This window comes from Elephantulus edwardii, unplaced genomic scaffold (genome assembly GCF_000299155.1).
Source record: "Elephantulus edwardii isolate Elephantulus edwardi_28Jun2011 unplaced genomic scaffold, EleEdw1.0 scaffold00013, whole genome shotgun sequence".
NCBI lineage: Eukaryota > Metazoa > Chordata > Mammalia > Macroscelidea > Macroscelididae > Elephantulus > Elephantulus edwardii.
In genome coordinates, this window is record NW_006399763.1 from 11,695,392 (window position 1) to 11,713,720 (window position 18,329).

General features: G+C 35.2%; 1 pseudogene; it reads right to left on the reverse strand.

Moving 5' to 3' along the window:
• Nucleotides 1-6,608: 6,608 nt before the first annotated feature.
• On the reverse strand, nt 6,609-9,729 carry LOC102846709 (annotated as a pseudogene).
• Nucleotides 9,730-18,329: the final 8,600 nt, after the last annotated feature.

The following is an 18,329-nucleotide window of genomic DNA, read 5'->3' on the forward strand; positions in this document are numbered from 1 at the left end:
TTGAGTTGCCTGCAACTCATAACAACCTTATATACAACTCTGACGCCTGCCTTGTCCTGAATTAGGAAAGAAAAAATATTCCCAAAAGACTTTGTAAAAATATGTTACAATTTTTTACAGAGAACCAAAATAATTTTGTAAGAAGGTTAAAATTAGTTTGGTTTGGTCGTTAGCTGGAAAGTTTTGGACTCACCTTAGAGTATTCTAACTCACAATGTATTTACAATGTTGTTATTGTTGTTGTTAATTGCTGTTCAGTCAAGCACAACACATAGTGACCCTAAGAACAAAAGGCCTGAAGCCTTTCAATAACTATTGTTGTTTATCAAAGTTCATAGAGTTTCCAGAGGCATGTTGTTTAGTAAGTGGGTGCCACTCCTGCTTCCAAGTACAATAGTTCATCTTAAATTATTATTGTGCTTAGCTAGTATTTAATATTTTTATATCATAAATGGCAATATGTAATTTGTAATATGCTTAGGTTAGAGACCTATTTACTTACTTATTTATCAAGAAACTTAAGCGGCATTTGTAGTATGTCCACGATACAATCTGTTGATATGCTGTAGATACAGATATTCGACAAGATGTCAAAAATTCATTAGGAAAAAAAAGTTGGTTAGTTATGACTTTAAGATATTACATATAATAAGGAAATTTTAAAAATCCACTAATGGCCCACAAAACCTAAAGTAGAATATTATATATCATTTAAGTCCCTAAATAGGCTTCATGTGTGAGAGATACCATAAATAGAAAAAGAAAATATATTAGAATTCCTTTAGTTTTTAATGATGAATTAAAAAAAGTAAATAATAATTTACTTAAAAAGAAAAACATACTATACATCCCTTTAATTCTAATGCTTAAAAGTAAATTATAGCTCATAAAAATTGATAAAATTCAATTTTATGACTTATTTGAGTCTCACCTTCACCAAAGTTTTTTCACAGAATAAGCTATTCTCACCCAGGCAAGCTTCATTTTTGTTGTGTTAACAATTAGTCCTAGTAAATGGAACTTGAGTATTGGGGAAATAATTTTTTTATTAACTGGAAAAACGTAAATATGAATTACAGTTAGGTTTTTATAATTACTCTTTTACCAGACACTTTTCTATGCCAAAAACGAATTAGAAGCTTCTAAATTATTTGAAATTAAGAAATAGTTTAATTTGAAGTTTTATTTAATCTTCTTTCAATTATTGAGGTTTGCAAATGGCAAGTGTAATTTTGAAGTTTGTTCATATAAAGTCTTTTTCTGTAATAACTCTGTACAATACAATCTTTATTTGTTGTTGTTCAGTACCATCAAGTTTAGTATGACTCAAAGCCACACTATGGACAAAAGATTTGAACCCAGTCCTGTCCTGTGCCATCCTCACATTTCCTGACACACCAGAGCCCTTTGTAGTAGTCACCATGTCAATCCACCTGGTTGAGGGTCTTTCTCTCCTTCACTGACCCTCCACCCTTGCCCACATCATGTCCCTCATTATTATTACATATTTTATATGAAATGAAGAATGGTAAATGACAATAAAGTGAAAGTTAAGTAAACATTGCTACTTAGCTTTTATTTGAATGCTGTAACAATACTGCTTTTCTGTTCAGGATTTTAGAATTCTTGTTTATCTACACAATTTTATTGCTTAATTATTATAAAAAGAGAGAATTCACTCATCCTTCAAGAACTTTCCTAAATGGACTTGGTCAAGATGTTTCCTGTTGGTCTCAACTAGAAACAATCACTGCCAAGTCTCATCTCAGCCTCTTATACAATTATACTCTTTTTATCCAAAATGTTCTTCTATTGTATTTATTTACAGAATCATCTTATAGTTCCTATTGCCAGTTATTTTAGAGCAGATGCTTATTTTTGTGCCCCCCGGCATCTAACTCTATATTGTATCCATAAGATTTTAGTAACTATTTGTTGAAGTATGAGTGTTAAAAAAAGAATAAATTAAATTATGTGTTGTGGTGAGAAAAATGAAGATGTTTATTTTAAAAGTGAGGATTATGCTTATCTGTTATTCACACTGTCCTCATCCACCCATGCAGAAGAGGAGCCTATGAGACAGAGCAGTTCTGTGAGTTGCAAGTGCTGAATCTAATCAAATGCTTGTAAGAAGATTTTTGTCCTGCTTGTTACAGGAAGAGAATTATAAATGAGCCTTAAGATGATGCCCTAGGCTTTGCCTCAGAATTTCAGTGTTTGTTTTGTTTTTGAAAGAAGCTTGAAGGAATTTCTCAGACGGCTAAAAATCTCTAAAATCCCATGTACTTTGGGATTTTTTTACAACATGGATAAGGTAGGATTTTCAGAGAAGTAGCAAATAACAGTTTAAATTCATTAAGCTTCAGAGTAGTAGACTTCCTCTTCTTTTTAAAATTATTAAAGTACTGCAATTTTTTGAGAGCTTATGTGCAAACTTAGACAATCACTCCGAAGAAAGACTCATGTTTTATAAGCTTATACTGCACCGATGCTGGATGCTTTAACCTTAAAATATTTTTGGAGATTCTGCCTGCAATCTCTTCATTACAAAACCTTGCAATGTATTGCTTCAAGATAGTCACTATATTCCTAAATACCAATAACTGGAGGATTAATGTGATTTTGGATGTATATTTTCTATAATAAAGGTGATACACTATTAAAGTTGTTGTTAAGTTCTTAAGTGTTGTTGAATCAACAGGAAACCCTAGCACTATAAACACTATAAACAACAGATCCTGTTCTGTTATAAAAACCTCTGTCATACTCAAGTTCATCATTGTAGTCACTGTGTAAATATACCTTGTCCCTCTTTTTCAGTGACTCCCTTTCCATTTTCCAGCATGATGCCTTTTTATAAAGTGTGGTCCTTCCTGACAGCGTACCTGAAATGTGAGAGGGGAAGGTTTGTCATCATTGCTTCTAAGGAGCACTCTCGTTCCACTTCCTCCAAGATGGATGTATTTGTTTTTTGAGCATGGAATATTTCATTATTTTTTCCCAATAGCACAATTCAGAGATACTGATTATTCTCTAGTGTTCCTTTTAATTGTCCACTTTTCCTAAGCATACGAAGCAGTTTAAAATATCATAGCATGGATAAAGAACAGCTCAGTCTTTAAACTGATATTTTTACTCTTTAGCGCTTTAAAGAGTTCCTTGACAGCAGATTTCCCCAATGCATCAAATCTTTCTGTTTCATGGCTGTTGCTGCCATGGGTGTCAAATGATGGAGAAAACATTGATGTTATCAAGGATTTCATTTTGCTTGGAATCACAAGCAGCAGGCTACCATTGCAAACTGATATTACTGATAATCATTTTTATGCCAACTGTGTAGGCACTATGGGAATTCTGGTCTAGAGTTAAGAAGCTGTGCTGCAATCCCAAAGGTACATGATTCAAATCCTCCAGAAGCTCTGTGGGAGGACATGGATGGATAACTTCCTTTCAAGAGATTAACTGACTCTGAGAACCCTCTGGAGGCCTAGCTGTGAGTCAGTTTTGATGTGATAGCACACACAACAACATAGACACTAGGAGTTGTGGGGGTGAATGGCTACAGTGATAATCTAAACAACAGTTCAAACTCACCAGTTCCTCTCTGAGAGAAAATTGTGACAATTTGCTTTTGTGAAGATGTACAGCCTTAGAAAGTTCATGTACAATTCTACTGTCCTGTAAGGTCACTTGGGACCAGGATTAACTTGAAGATATTGGGTAAGTGTTGTTGTTGCTGATTGTTGTCAAGTAGAACATGACTCATAGCCACTCTAAGAGTTTCCAGAGGCATATTGTTTAGGAAGTGGATGCCACTCCTGCTTTTATTTTTTTTTTTCTCTGACAACCTAAATTCTGAAATGTTTTTATGTGTTACTGTAATTTCTACTATCTTGATGTTCATTTGCCGCTATAATTCAGAAATAGCAATACTTCATCTTATTTGGGCGTATTTTCAGAAGAACAAGTTGTTAGAGAAATTTTGTTTGGAATGACAGAGGGTCAGCGAAAAAGAGAAATATCCTCACTGAGTTCACTGACACCATGGCTACTACAGCGGGCTTAAACAGAACAGAGAGCACGAGCACAGCACAGGATAGGACACAGTTCAGATATGTTGTTTATAGTGATCTATGAGTAGTAGTCAACCTGATGGCACTTAACAACAACATACAAAAGATAATTAAGAACTAGAGAATCAAATACAAGTTAAATCTAACTATCATTTTTAATTAAAAGGATATACTCATTATAAATAGAATGCAAGAGACCTGAAATACAGCATAATAGAGGGCCTAGTCCAATGGTGATAAACTTTGTAAAATATGATCAATGGAATAATTATATGAAACACAAAATGAATGAAGAATAGTGTGAGACATAATGCAAGCAAACTAAGCAATCAGATGTAAAATAATTTTTTTTTAAAAAAATAGTATTTTTACCACATTCCTCCTTTCGAGTTTTAAGTTTAATTTCATTTCTGTACACATCTTCTCAGCAGCTTTTGACCTTTCTATTTCTCAAGTTAGAATGATATATTTCCAAAGCATAAAGACATTTTAGTGCCTACAAGTGAAATGTCAATCCAAAATTTTGTAGGACTGAATTAAAACAAGTAGCTTTACATGTCTCCTTGCCTACTTTTATATTTTAAAAGAGTCGTGTAAGCTAGCAACTAATAGGAAGATACAACGAATAGGATATCTTAAGATTGTACCAGCATTATAATTTTTAATGTGTATTTTATAAATTACACATTTTTTATCTCTGTGAACACCTTGCCATAAACGTTAGTTCTATTTGATATAGGTATATGTCATAGGGTCACTGTGAGTCACCTATGACTCAACGGCCCTTAACAACAATAATATCAACATAGAGAGATCAGCTGGCCCAGTGGACAGAAAAGCGATGCTACCAAGCCAAAGGTGGGTGACTTTTAATCTGCTGCCCTCGGGCCTGTCTTTCATTGTTTTTGTTCAGACATTCCTCTAGGTCATATAGCCCTGGTGTACGATGAAAACAAGCTTGGAAGGAGGAGTGGCATCCACTTCCATAATAGCTTGCCTCCGGAAACCCTATGAACCTGGAGAGAGGATGAAAGGCATCCAAGCATCGAGGACTCTCCTTCATAGGGTCGCTATGAGTCACCAGCGACTCGACGGCACTTAACAACATGTCGTCTTCTGGAGTGCTTTTTGGAAGTAAGGATGATGACGGTATGCCTCACATATGTTGGGTATATTGCTAGGAGGGCCTATTCCTTGGAGAAGGACATGATGCTTGGAAGGATAGAGGGTCAGTTAAGGAGAGGAAGACCCTTAACTGGATGGATTGACCCAGAGATTGCTGCAAGAGGTTCTAATGTGGCAGGAAGTGTGAGGACAACACAGATTAGAACAGGATTCAGATTGGTTGTTTTTAGGATTACTATGAGTCAAACTTAAATCAACATCAATTAACAACAATATACATAAAAGACAACATAATAGCATTAAGATTTTATAAAATTTCCTAATTTTTTCTTAAACATTCAAAAGTTATTGCCTCATTGTTGTTTTATCTATAGTTAAAATTCCTTGTTTCTTAGTAAGTACAATCTTTGAATTATAATGTCAATTGTAAAGTTAACAAATTTCTTTTGGTTACATTAAGCAATTGAATGATATTCTGAAAAAAATAATTTACATCTCTTCTTTACAATATAGACATCCATTACTTTACAACATGTTGTTGTTGTTAAGTGCCGTCGAGTCATAGAGGACTCATAATGACCCTATGAATGAAAGACCTGAACAATTGTATAACCTTCATCTTTTCTCCAAGTACGTAGAATTTCTGGAGGTAAGCTATTTCTGAAGTGGATACCAGTCCTGCTTCTAAGCTTGTTTTAATTGGGGAACTCCACCAAACACTGTCTACCATGGATAACCATTATTATATGTCATAATATGTGTGGTTACTTTATGACATAAAATTCATAAACTAATGTAATGCTTGTCCCACTACATTTTATTCACTTTTTTAATGTCTTTCAGTTCCCTCACTGTAGGATATGTTGTCTTTTTACAGCATCATATCAATATCAATGTCATTGTTAGGCTTTGTTGAGTTTTTACAACCAAAGTGTTATTTGGATTTATTTGTATGTTTAAAAATGTTGGACAATTTTGCAAGAATATTGACTTACCAAATTGAAGGCATAAAATTCAGAGCAGGAGAACAGAAAACAGTAGTGACAAATACAAATAAAAAACAAAGCTGTAAGTCTAAAATAAATTCTACGAATAATCATATATAATATAAGTGAATTCAGTTCTTTAAAGACAGAGCTTGTATGTTCTTTAAAGAAGAAACATTTTAAATATGTGTACACAAAGAACAAAATTGATAGAAAAAATCTATTATGCTAAGACTAAAATTTAATTTTTTTTTTGAAACTGGGAAAACATTTCCAATTTTTATTCTTAAAAATAGGAATCAAAATTGCAAAGGCAGATTTATAATCACTTCTGAATGAGAGGGTCATTTTGGAACATCACAAGAACGCATACTCAGATGGAAATCTAGTTAAACTACGGTTGTTCCTCAGGTTGCATTCACTCCTACATTTTCTCAATTAGTTCTTCCTTGTATTTGCCTTTCTCTTTTCCAACTTGCCGAGATTTAGCTTTACGTTCAAGATTTTTTTTTTCTCTGATCTTTATCCAGTTTCAGCCTGATAATAACCACCTTGCTTGGGTGAATGCCCACATGCACTGTGGTACCATTAGCCTTCTCACGCTGCACTCTTTCGATGTAGATGACATACTTCTTTCTGTACACCTGCACTACCTTGTCAATCTGCTGACCTTTGTAATGTCCTCGCACCACCTGCACCTCGTCATCCTTGCGGATGGGCATGGAGCGCACATTGTATTTCTGCTGCAGCTCTTTGGACAGAGGGGAGGACATGATCTTCCTGCGCACATGCGAAGGGGCATTGAAGTGGCGTTTGCGGTGCTTGCTGCGGTCCGAGGTAATGAAAGGGTTGAACTTTATGGTGGCAGCCGTCAGGCAGCGTCAGGCTCTCCACGCACAAGTAAAAATTAATTTTTAATGATAAAAATATTGGCATTTAGTCAGAATTGACTCATACCAGACTCTTCAGCAGATTTTCAGAGACTGTAAGTCACTTGGAGCAACTAGTGGATTCTAAATGCTGTCTGTACATTGACAGTGCACATCTTTACCCACAAGGCCAACAGGGCTCCTTCTAAGAGCACATAGCAATCTTAAATGCATATTCTTTTAATAATAAAGATTTAAAACATATGAAACAAAAACTGATACAACTTTAAGGAAAATTGAACAAGTATAAACGTGTTTAGTAATGATTTCCATAATTTATTCTCAGTATTTGGTAAGCATATATATAGAAAATCAGCAAGGGTGCCGTAAATGTAAAAAGTACTATTAGCTTGATCTAAGTAATATTTCTAAAACATTCCACCCCAACAGTAGCAAATAACTATTTTCTGTTAAATAGGACATTTGACAATATTTTTTAAAATTCCATGGCCTTACAGGACTGCAATTAAAATATTCAAATGAGAAAAAAAATCACATGTTCTAGTGACTAAATATTGAAGAGCTGTGCTCTCAACTCAAAGAAATATGGTTCAAAAAGGCCAGTTTCTCCATGCAGAGAAGAATGTGAACCACCTCCTGTGAAATTTTCTGACCCTAAAAACCCTTTGAGAAGTCAGTTCTGAGTTGGTGCTGACTCAAAACCACATAACAACAAGAAGTGTGCAAAAAGTGCCAGCCAGTCTAGTTCATCCATGGGGACAGCTGCATTAGCCTCTACTGGTTAAATCTCTGGGCTCCTGCACCTATTTGTTGTTGTTGCTGTTGATTTTGTTTGAGTCAAGCATGTCTCATAGCTAGCCTATGAACAAAAGGCCTGAAGACTTTCTATAACTATGGACATTTATTAAAGCTCATAGAGTTTCCAGAGGCTTCTTATTTAGGAAGTGGATGCCATTCTTGCTGGGTGTAAAATCCATTTCAGTGACTTAATGACTTCACTCATCAGCAAGTGAACAGCTAGTTATAATCCCTAGTGCAGGAATATTGTGCCTAAAGAATACGCATTGCATTCTTTGCTTCCTGTTTTTTCCTGGTGGTGACAGTCCTGTTTTCTGCCACTGAATTTCCTCAATTTATTGGCAAGACTAGTGAATTTCCTTGTGGACAGGTTATCACACCCTAAGAAGCTGTACTATAATCCCAAAGGCTAGTGGTTTGAATCCATCAGCTGTTCCATGAAAGAAGGATAAATAATCTCCTCTTGTATATTTTACTACCACTGAAAACCTGCTGGAGGATCCACTGTTAGCTTCAACTTGAAGGCACAAAACAACAATATTTGTATGAAGAAGAAATGGCTTACTCAGGTGTTGATGATATAGGCAGGCCACATGTTTACAGGGCTGTCAGAATTGAGGCAGCTGCATTAGATTAAAAGAATTGTTCCAGGCATCTTGCTGTTACCTGAAAAGTGTTCTGGACTGAAACGCTACATCTTGCTGTTAATTAAGAAATTCTCTGGCTTGAATGATTGTTTCTTGTTAGTGATAGAAGCTATAGCCTGTTAACTTCCTAATAAACCTAATAAACTGTAAGTATAGTTCTCTAAAGTCTGTATAGTCACTGAAATGGATTTTGGACTCAGTGAGTAGGTGCAGTTGCATGACAGGATGTGCATGACATTATGGGAATTAGTATTGTTTTGTGGGTGCTCTTTATGGAAGTAGTTCCCCCATGTGGAGTCAGGAGAGGTTAGCAGCCATCCCTATGGATGAACTCGGCTGTCCTTGCTCTTTTTGCTCTTCTGTTCCAAAGTGGCATTGAGTCAGAACCAATTTATATCTGACACCCAAAGGGTTTTTAGAGGCAGAAAAGTGCATGGAAATTGATTCCTATTCTTTTTTTTACAGAGAATCTGGCATATTTGAGCCATGTTCCTTTGAGTTGACAGCACAAATCTTTATCATTTAACCACCAGAAAATATATTCTTTTAGATTAGAAATTTGTTTTTGTTTTGACTATCGTACTTCAAAGAACATCAGTTCTTACATTCTTAAGCCATGCATGAATAATACACAGAATAAATTCATATTGATGCCCCTCTTCTTTTGAATATTTGCTAATATTTATATTTATATATAATATATATAATATTTGCTTTAGGCAGAATATTAAATGATCCTACAAGTATTAAAAGAAGATGGCGCAGGATAGAGCAGGGTTTAGGGCTGTTGTGCATAGGGTAGCTATGAGTCGGAAACGACTCGATGGCACATAACAGCAACAACAACATATATAATATTTATAATCTTTTGAATAGTATTTGCTTATATTATGCTGATAAAAATCTAAAAAAATGTTTTGAAAATGAATAAAATAATTTCCAAGTAACCTGCCATGTGACTTCTGATATTATGTACTCTGTATTCTTCTTTTTTTAAAGTCTATTGTCCTCTGTTGGCCTTTAGTCTACATGGAGAATTCTTGTTATAACCCAAGGTTGCCAGGCTCAGAGCCCTCACTCCAGTGAACTTCTAGTTTTTCTACTACCAGTGTGATGAACTGAGAGTGACTGGCTTAAAGCTTGGGTTTTATCATTGATGTCCACTTACTTTTCCAGCATCATCACCAGCTTGCAGAGGAAGATTATCCATTACTTCACCTGTTTCATCATGTTAGTTTATAGCTTCTGTCTCTACCCAGTCATTATCAGTGTTTCAAGGATCATCAACATATATCTCTTATATATCATTAGAAATATAGCTTTTGGTTGAAGAGTTTGTGTAGCTATTCACCTATTTTTCTCTTCTCAGCACTGGTTTTCTGCAAGGAGTTGAGAGCTTCCTCTTCAAATTCCCTTTTCAGTGTGGCACTAATTTTCTCTCCCTGATACACCACAGCCCCAGGGGTTGCCTATTCTCCACAGTCTTTCCTTTTTATTGAAACAAGAGACTTGTTTCAGAAAGTATTTTTTTTCTCATTTGAAAACTTTTAACTGCAGTCTTACCAAAAGGCCCAGATTTATTTTTTAATTGCTTGATGTTCTATTTAATAGAAAATAAATACTTATCTGCTGCTCTTGGGTGGAATATTTTATAAGTGTTACTTATATCAAGCTGACTAATAGTCTCATTTATATTTACTGTATCCTTCCTGGTATTTTATATGCCTACTTACCAAATAGTTTTAAAGTCATCTATTGGAGCTGGTTCTACAGAAGCTGTTGGCTGGAATGGTTGAGATGTAGGGTGGAATATCGATTTGCTAAAGGAAATGAGGTGTTTGTGACAAGGCCTTCTATTTTAAAACCCATGAGGGTAGGCAGCATGGCACTGGAGACCTGTTTGAAAGTCATCTACTGGAATTGGTTCTACAGAAGCTGTTGGCTGGAATAGGTGAGCTGTAGGGTGGAACACTGATTCACTAAGGGAAGTGAGGCATTTGTAATAAGGCCTTCTATTTAAAAATCCTTTAGGGTCCTCGGGCCTGCAGCCTTTGGGCCCAGTTAAAATGGTTTGTTTTTTTTTTCTTCTTTTTTTGGTCATACATTCTTCTACATGGTATAGCACTGGTCTATGCATTGCTGTACAGAGGTAACTCATGGGTGCTGTGATGCTAATCACTGTGACACTGATGTGGCAAATATGATAATGGTTACCATTGATTTGATGTCTTTGAGTTGTGGTGCTGGAGAAGAGTCTTGAACCTATTGAGTACCACCAAGAATACAAATAGGTCTGTATTAGAGAGGGTGAAACCAATTTTTTCCTTGGAAGCTAGGATTTTGATGTTTTTTCTCACATCCTTTGGGCATGTGGCCAGGAGGGACTGATCCTTAGAGAAAGACATCATGCTGGGAAGTGTGGATAGAGAGCACAGGAGAGGAAGACACCAGATAACAAGGATTGATACAATAACCATGGCAATGGGGGTAGGTGTGTCAGAGTCAGTGAGATTGGCTCAGGACTTAGCAGGCTTCAGAGCTGTTGTACATAGGGTCGCTGTGAGTCACAGGCAACTTGACAGCACATAACAACAAAAACAATTTTCCTTGTTATATCAATTTTTGTTTAGAATTTATTATTAAAGGGATATATATATTTAAGACTGTTTTGAGCTCTTAGAAGGAGCTCTCATGGCCTTATGGGTAAAGATGTATACTGCTAACTCAGAGACAGTGTTTAAAATGCACCAGTTTAAAAATAAAATTTTAAAAAGAAAAAAAAAATAAAATGCACCAGTTTCTTCAAGTGACTTGCAGCCTCTGAAAATCTATTGACAGGCCAGCTATGAGTCAGTTCTTAATTCAATGACAATGAATAATAATACATTGTTTTGATTAATTACTCTTTTTATCATTAAAATTTTTTTAGTGTTAACAATGTGTTTTTTTCTATCAATTTTATTGTTTGTATACATGTATTTGAAGTATGTTTCTTGCTTAAAGAATATAATCAAACACACAAGTTCTATTTTTAATTGAAGAATTGAGACCACTTATATTTCATATGATTACTGGTGGAATTTGAATTATCATGCTGGAGAAAAGTCTTGAAAATAGACTGCCAAGAGAACCAACAGATTCATCTTGGAGAGGGTGAAACATGCCTCCTCCTTGAAGGCAAGGATTTTGAAGCTACATCTCCCGTGCTTTGGGCATGTAGACAGGAGGAACCAGTCCCCAGAGAGGGACATCATCCTTGGAAGAGTAGAAGGTCAGCACAGGGGAAGACCCTGCATAAAATGCATTGACACAGTAACTGGAATAATCGGGGTAGCTTTGTCAGAGAAAGTGAGACTGTCTCAAGATAGAGCAAGGTTCAGAGATATTATACAATGAGTCCCTATGAGCTGCAGACAATTCTATGACACATAACAGAAATAACAACAATTCCTACATATTTTAATAAAAATTGTATATTGAAAATACTTTTCTTTAAACACCAGGAAAAAGGACTAGTTGTGAATTATATCAATCATTTAAAGGAGAAAAATACATTTTATAAATAAAATCATCTTAAAAAGATAATCAGTATTCTTCAACTTATTTTATGGGGCTCACGTTATTCTGACTACAACCAAAAAATGTATAAAAAGAGAAACAAATGAACAAAAAGATAAACCAAAATAAAACCAAACAAGCACAAGAAAATTTAATGTACCTCATGAACATAGGTGCAAATATTTAAAATAAAATTTTAAAATATATAAGCATGTACAGAGATTTTGGATTTCCATTGTCTTTTTTTCTTAATTATTTTCTTAGGCTAGATGTTGCTCTTCCATTTTAAAATATATAGTAAAATTTACCTAATTGTTTAATTCATTCAGACTGTTATTAGATTCTGCTGAGTTTACTACAACTCATAGTGAGCCTATGAACAAGAGATTGGAAGCTTACCCTATCCTGTGTCAGTCTCATGATGTCTGATATGTTTGTGTTCATTGTTACAAGTCACTGTGTCAATCCATCTTGTCCAGGGATTAACTCTCTCTCTGACTCTCCATCTTACACAGCATGAAGTGTATGCCTTATGCCAAGGGTACAGAATATGCTTTATATATCTAAAATAATAAATTAAAATTGACTTCTTAGCAAAAAACTAACAAACAAGTGCTTCACAAATGTGATTAAAAAAATTTGACGTCTAATATATTTATTATAGTATATCTTTGGAGAGGGTCATCATGCTGGAAAAGGTGGCTGGATAGTGAAAAAGAGGTAGACTGACACTTTGGCTGCTACAATGGACTGAAGTATGTCGAGAAGTGTGAGGATGGCACAGGATAGGGCATGTTTCAGATCTTTTGTTCATAGGTTCGCTATGAGTAGTTCTCAACTTGGCAGCACTTAACAACAACATTATACTTATTTTTTAAAGACAAAAAGTTATTCCCCTCTAAACTCTGAAATAACACAAGAATATATTCTCTTTCCATTTGTATTCAGTCTGAACATTCTGGAAAGTATAATCAATACTTTTTTTTAAAAAGTCCTGCAGATTAGAAAGAAAGATTTAAGAACATTGCATAGAATTGCATAGACTATTTGTGAAAAATCTATCACAAAACTACCTGAATTAATAAGCCACATCAGCCAAAATCAAGATAGAAAATCAGCAAAAATGAATTTGATTATACATCTAAATATTAGGAATGTACAAATCAAACTTGAAATTAGTACATATATGATTTATAATAAGGAAGCTCTGGTGTCCTAGTGGTAAGAAGCTCTGCTCCAATTCTGAAGACGTGCAATATAATTCACCAGCTGCTTCTAAAGACAAAAATGGGCAGTCTCCTCCTGTACAATTTACTGCCTCTAAAAACCCACCAGAGGGTTAGCTATGGGTCAGTTCTGACACAATGGTACTTAACAGCACAGTAAGAATTTATAATATAACATATAAGTGTTTTGTTGTGTACTATCCAGTTAGAGCTAACTCCTAACTAACTGACTTTCCACTGGATATTCAGGTATGTAGATCTCACAGGAGATTGTTTGTCTTCCTCCCACAGAGTAGGTGGTGGATTTGAATTGCATGCCTTTGTTTTGGCCGCCCAACTCCTTATGACTAAACCAACAGAACAATTTAAGTATTTAAGAATGATAAAACTGACAAGTGTAAAACTTATAGGGTGAAAACGAGATAATACTGCTCAGAGGATCTAAAAAGAGACTTAAGTAAATGAAGAGATATATTTTGAACACCCAAATTGGAAAGAAGTCCATTTCTTTATGTTGATCTCTATTTACAGTCCAATCCCAAAAGTAGTCTTAGCATCATTTGGTAGAAATTGAAGAACTGTTTCCAATTATTTTTTATGGAAATGCAAAATACCTAGAATAAATAAAATACCTCTAAAATGTAAGTTTTATTAAGACTGATTTAAAGACTCTTACTAAAATAATAATAATAATAATAATAATAATGTAAGGAGGATTTTAAGAACTTGTTGCAGAAGATTAAGGATTAAGCATGGATTTTGTTTCAATAAAAAGAAAACAGAGATTCTTACTATTGGACCAATAGGCAGTGTCAAAATGGATGGAGAGGTAATAGAAACTGTCAACAATTTCATCTTACTTGAATCCACAATTAACACCCTTGGTATGAGCAGTCAGGAAATAAAGATATATTGCACTGGGAAAATCTGCAGTTAGGGACCTTTCCAAATTATTGAGGTGTAATGATGTCACTTTGAGGACTAAGGTGCATTTGATTCAGGCCATGGTCTTTCTGATTACCAGTTACACGTCTGAGAACTGGACAATGGATAATGGTGACAGAAAAAGAATTGATGCCTTTGAGTTGTGGTGTTGAAGAAGAGCACTGAACATCCCATGGACAGCCAAGGAAATGGATACATATGTCTTGGAGAAGGTACTGTCAGAGTGCTATTTGAAGGCAAGAATGATGAGGCTTTGTCTCACATACTTTGGACATGTTGTGAGGAGATGCTATTCCTTGGAGAAGGACATGAGGTTGGGAAGGGTAGAGGGTCAGCTAAGAAGAGGAAGACCCTCAATGAGGTGGATTTATATGGTATCTGTTGCAATAGGAATAGGCTTTTGTGTGTCAGAAAGTATGAGGATGGTGCAGAACAGGACTAGGTTCAGATCTTTTGTTCATAGTGTCTCTATAAGTCATACTCAACTCCATGGCACCCAACAACAACAACAACAACAACAGTTATAATAATAAAATCAGCATAGTATTGGAGGTAATATATACAAATATATCATTAGAGCACAACTGAAAGAGTACTTTAATAGAACTGCACTCTAAATGTAGACAATTATATATGTATTTTACTGCATATATTCTTTTTGTTTAGTATGTATACTCTTAACAATAATAAAATAAACAAAAGTATATCAGTGTAATAACATATACAGTCCAGAGAAAAGTCTGTTTCTAAGATCTTAAATTTTTGACAAAAATTCAAAGGTACAGTTGACAATCTTTTCAACATATGATCCTGGGGCAAAGTTATTGCTGGGTGTTGTCAAACTGGTCTTCTGATCCCCTATACAACCAGGAAATAAAATACATGTTAAAAATACTAAAACTTAAATTAGAATCTACAATCAGCCTAGGAAACAGAGAACATGTTGTTTCAAACTCTATCATAATATAATTTAATAAACTGTATTTAGTATAATATTTTTATTTAGTCAAAAGATATACAAGCTCAACATCAAGAAAACAAAGATTCTCACCACTGGGCCAATTGGTAACACCATTGTAGGTGTAGAAAAGATTGAGACATTAATAGTTTCAGCTTACTCAGTTCCACAATCAACACTCTTGGCATCAGTAAGAAAATCAAAAGATGAATTGCATTAAAAAAATCTGCTATCAGGGACCTCTCCAGAGTACTTACTGAAGAGCAACATCAGGCTAGAGACTAAGGTGCACCTGATCTGAGCCATGATCTTCATACTTACTTGTTATGCTTCAGAGATCTGGACAATGAATAAGGATGACAGAAGAAGAATTTATGTCATTGAGTTGTGGTCTTAAAGAAGAGCATTGAACTTTCTATGGACTGCTAAGAGAACAAACAGATCCGTCCAAGAGAGGATTAAACCAACTTGCTCTCTGAAGGCATAGATTTTGAAGCTCCATCTCACATACTTTGGGCATGTTTCCAAGAAAGACTAGTCATTGGAGAAGGACATCATTTTTGCAAGGGAGGAAGTACAGTACAGGAGAGAAATACTCTGGGTAACATGGACTGACACATTATCTGACATAAGAGGGGCAGTTGAGAGATTGGCTCAGACAGGGCAAGGTTCAGAGCTATTTTCCTAGGGTCACTATGAGTTGCAGTGATTAGATGGCAAGTAACAACAACAACCAATGATTGTGAAGGAATAAATTGAAATGTTATTGATGCAAATGACAAAATGTAAGACTACAGAAATTCACAAAAACCAAATGAGGTGGTTATATAAACAATGACAGCCCTGGATATGCTTACAAATCTGTCATGAAGTTTACAAGGCATTTACATGGCCCACTAGCTGGAAGACATACACTGCTTGTGCCAAATCCAAGAAAAAGCAATTCAGTAGAATATGGAAATTGTCAAACATTTTTAATTGTTGTTGATTGCCTTCAAATTGAGCACAACTCATCGTAACCCTATGAACAAAAGGCCTGAAGCCTCTCTACACCTATGGACATTTGTCAAAGTTCATAGAGTTTTCCAGAGGCATGTTGCTTAGGAAGTGGATGCCACTCCTGCTTCCAAACCTGTCATAGTATGTTATTGTTGCTATGTGCCATTGAATCGCCTGTCATGGATAGCATAGCAGCTCTGAACTCTTCCCTATCCTGAGCCAGTCTCACTAATTCCAAAACACCGACCTTCATTGCCCCAGTTACTGTATCAGTCCATCTCATCTGGCATCTTCATCTGCTGCGCTGTCCATCCACATTTCTAAGCATGATGTCCTTCTCCAAGGACTGATCTCTTCTGGCCACATGCCCAAAATAAGTGAGGTGGAGCTTCAAAATCCTAGCCTCCAAGGAGAGATGTGGCTTCACCCTCTCCAAGACAGACTAATTTGTTTTCTCTGCAGCCCATAATATGTTCCAGACTCTTCTCCAATACAACTCAAAGGCATCTATTCTTATATCATCCATTGTCATTTTCTGACACATAACACATAATAAATTACAACAAGTATTTATTTTTAATATCACATGTAAATTTTACTGAAGATAATTTAAAAATTACTAGAGCAGTGTAATGGCAGAAAAATAAATACCTTATTGCTGTCCAGTCACAACTGACTCATAATTGAACCTTTCATTGGGGTTTTGGCAACTATAATTCACGTAAGAAGAGAGTTTCTATTTTTCTCCTTTGGAGCAGCTCATGGATTTGAGTGACAAGAGAGTTAGCAATTCAACTCTCTCTAGAAGACTTTTTCACCAGACCCTATTGACAGAGAGTTGTAAGAAATTTGAGATTAAATTAGAAGAGATCACAATATAGGTAGTATTATTCTTGATACCGGGTAAATTATTCACTATAGTAAAACAAATTAACCATAAACTAACGGCTACAATGGGCTTACACACAGCAGTAACCAAATATTTTATAGAGCTAGATAGTGTTATTTCTGTTGTATTTAGAGTCTCTGTTATTAGGAATGGATTGACAGATCCAGCAATAACAGTAAGAGCAACAGAAGTTTATAGACTTTTAAAAATAGTACTATATTGATATTGACTGTAGAACTGACCATCACCTATCCATGTGCAGGTTAAAACTAAAGCTAGATAAATTTAAAACAAAGCTACAAGACCCCAAAATTTACCTTGAATTTATCCCACTTGAATTTTAAAACTATCTCAAGAACAGGTTTGAGGACTTAAATGCTAATGAACAAACATCAGATGAGTGGTAGAAGATTTTAAGAATATTATCCATGAAGAATACAAAATGTCATTACAAAGAAAGAAAGAAAAGATTGGAATGGATTTCAGAAGAGACTCTGAATGTTGCCCGATAAGACAATAAGCCAAATCAAAGGGAATAAATCAGGAAATTACAGAGCTTAAGAGAAGATTTCAAAGGGCAGTTCTGGAAAACAAAGGATTATAATGAAATGTACGAAGAGCTAGATTCATAAAGTCAGAGAGATGAACTCATTTGGCATTTCTCAAGCTGAAAGAATTGAAGAAGAAATTTTAGCTTCTAGTTGCAATATTTAAGTATGATATGGGCAGAATATTGAGTGACCCAAGAAGCATAAAAAGAAGATGCAAGGAATATATAGAGTCACTGTTCCAAAAAGAATTAGCTGACATAGAAGAATTTCATGAAACAACATGTGATTAAGAGCCAATAGTAGGGGAACTGATGGTCTAGTGGCAAGAAGCTGCAATGCAATGCCAGAGGTACAGTCTTCGAATCCACCAGATGCTCTGCTGGAAAAGGAGGATCAATCTCCTCCTGAACCAGTCAGATCCGATTTGACAGTACACACACACAAAATAATAAAATTTCAAAGGAAAGTAGCAATAGTAATAAAAGAAGAAGTTTAAGCTGCTGTGAAAAAAAATAGACAGCAAGGCCCCAGAAATTAATGGACAACAAATTGATATATTTCAGCAAACAGATGTCCTGGATACGCTCACCAGGTTGTGTCTAAAAATCTGGAGGACAAAGCACAACAATGAATGAATAGAAATCCAAAATCTCTGTAAATGTTAATTAAAATTAATAAAATAAA